Raw genomic sequence first — 2,500 nt, forward strand, 5'->3', positions numbered from 1 at the left:
GCGACTGAACGGGAGAGCCAAGAGCCAGCGATCCACGCGCGTGCGACCGTCCAAGTCACAGCGTTCGACGAAAACCTCCTCCCTCGGCCAGGCACTCGGCGCCAGCAAGGGGAGACAGGATCAGACGCCCCGCCGGCCACTTAAGGCCGAGGACGAACCACGAGACGGGCGGCCTGCAGCCGCGGGCGGCCTGCAGCTCCCAGCACTCTCAATCGATCAACCATCGAGTCGGGTCAGCGTGTCAAACCGGCGAGCTCCACGGTCAGGCCGGCGGCGCACCAGCACCGGACCTCCGCGGCTCCCTCACTCTTTCCACTGCCAGCCAACCGAGAGACGGACCCAATGCGGACGTGCAGAGCTTAGGCAGACCCCCCACTGGAGGCTCAACACTTCGTGGCAGCTCCGTGTCCCAGAGACCAGGAGGGTTGGCACACACACACAGTGTGAACCACCGACAGCCATTCTGGGACCGAGTGACAGCCGTGCTGGCCCCACTGCCACGACACAGACGGACGCCAGGCCGCGCTCCCCGGCGGGGGGATGGCGTCGAGGCCTGACGAACAGGAATGTGCAGGGTGGGGGGGAAAAGGCCAAGCGCTCCGACGCCGGAGGGCTCCGGAGTCTGAACTTAGGGGGACAAAGAGGACGGGTCCTCTGCGACACCCCAGCCGCGCTCTCGCCAGCCAAGGCGAGTGCGATTGATTGCCAAACGACCCTCAGACAGGCGTGGCCCCGGGAAGAACCCGGGGCCGCAAAGTGCGTTCAAAGTGTCGATGATCAATGTGTCCTGCAATTCACATTAATTCTCGCCGCTAGCTGCGTTCGTCATCGACGCACGAGCCGAGTGATCCACCGTCAAGAGTTGTCTGAGTTTGTTTTAGGTCTCTCCCTCGCCAGAGGAAAGCGACCCGGACCGCACATACGCTCCCCACCTTGAGCTACAGCCACCTGCACGCCGGCGTGCGGGCGGAGCAGGGTGGCGTGAAGCGATGGGGAGCACCATCCTGGTGCGGCCCGCAAGAAACAATACGTCTATTGGGGGGAGGAGGACAGGGCGCCCAAGAGGCGATGCGTGCCCAACGCACCGCAGCGACGGAGGCAGGATCACCGCCACCATGTCGCCCGCCTAGTATCACGAGGCGTGCAGCAGCTTTGCCCTAGGAAAAGCAGAGGCGGGAACGGGCACCGGCCATCGGTTCGGCAGCGTCACTGACGCGTGCACGTGGCGGCGTGTCGGCGAGCGGACTTCCTGCGAGGAGGCGGGGGCGGCACTCGCCCGAGCAGACGCCCGCCCGGCCCAGCCACCGCCGAGGTGGACTGGGAGTCGCGGCAACGGCTCGTCATACTCGTTCCCACACTCACAGCGCAGCTTGCCCGCAAGCCACCGACCACCGATCGACGCCAGGCGCCCCGACCGAGAGCGGGATCGCTCGTTCGCCCTGCTGGCAGTTCGCTGGGGATCACTACTGCACGGAGCTCGGAGACCGACGGGCGGCAACTCGAGAGTCTTTAAACCACCACCCCCATCCCGCAAGTGCAAAGAGGCTGTATACGCACAGACGGGTGAGGGGAATAGGTACCCCGTCGGGTTTGAAGGGAGCGTGACTAGATAGCAACGATGTAAACCCAGCCGATTTGGGAGCGAAAGACCGGCGCCTGCATCACCGGCTTCGTTTCCCGTGGCTGGAGAGTACACCGAAACCCTCCGTCTGTCGCGAGCTCCCGACGACGCGGTGCCGCCAAGCAGCAGGGGCCGGACCTGGTGTGGCTCCCCTCGTCGATCACAGACCGGTCGGCACTACTGACGAGACGGTGGAACGGGCTTCGCCCCTTGTGACGAAGGGTGATGCGAACCCGCCCGCCCGCGTGCGTTCGGGGTGGACTCGGCAAACGGAGATTTGAAATCGGAAAGTGTCCTCCTGCCCTCCGCGCAGGTAGGCGCCCAACAGTTGTGGGGGGTTTGGCGGTGACCACGGCTGCAGGGCCTGCTACCCCGACGAGCTCTCCTGCTGGCCCCGAAACCACCCTCGCGAGACAAGTTGAAACGGAAACGGGCGTACCCCCAAGCCGACGATCCTTTCTTATTTGTTACTTTTTTTTTTCACTTGCTCGAGTTGTGGCGATTTGGCGGTGACCACGGCTGCAGGGCCTGCTACCCCGACGAGCTCTCCTGCTGGCCCCGAAACCACCCTCGCGAGACAAGTTGAAACGGAAACGGGCGTACCCCCAAGCCGACAGAGATCCTTTCTTATTTGTTACTTTTTTTTTTCACTTGCTCGAGTTGTGGGGGTTTGGCGGTGACCACGGCTGCAGGGCCTGCTACCCCGACGAGCTCTCCTGCTGGCCCCGAAACCACCCTCGCGAGACAAGTTGAAACGGAAACGGGCGTACCCCCAAGCCGACGATCCTTTCTTATTTGTTACTTTTTTTTTTCACTTGCTCGAGTTGTGGGGGTTTGGCGGTGACCACGGCTGCAGGGCCTGCTACCCCGACGAGCTCT

The 2,500-nt window shown here is 63.6% G+C and overlaps 1 non-coding gene across 1 annotated transcript; it reads right to left on the bottom strand.

Annotated features, from left to right (window-relative positions):
* Positions 1-710: 710 nt before the first annotated feature.
* On the bottom strand, positions 711-864 carry LOC140475577 (5.8S ribosomal RNA). The gene has a single exon (XR_011960094.1). It is a non-coding gene; the product is annotated as a 5.8S ribosomal RNA (ribosomal RNA).
* Positions 865-2,500: the final 1,636 nt, after the last annotated feature.

Source organism: Chiloscyllium punctatum, unplaced genomic scaffold, assembly GCF_047496795.1.
Source record: "Chiloscyllium punctatum isolate Juve2018m unplaced genomic scaffold, sChiPun1.3 scaffold_1819, whole genome shotgun sequence".
NCBI lineage: Eukaryota > Metazoa > Chordata > Chondrichthyes > Orectolobiformes > Hemiscylliidae > Chiloscyllium > Chiloscyllium punctatum.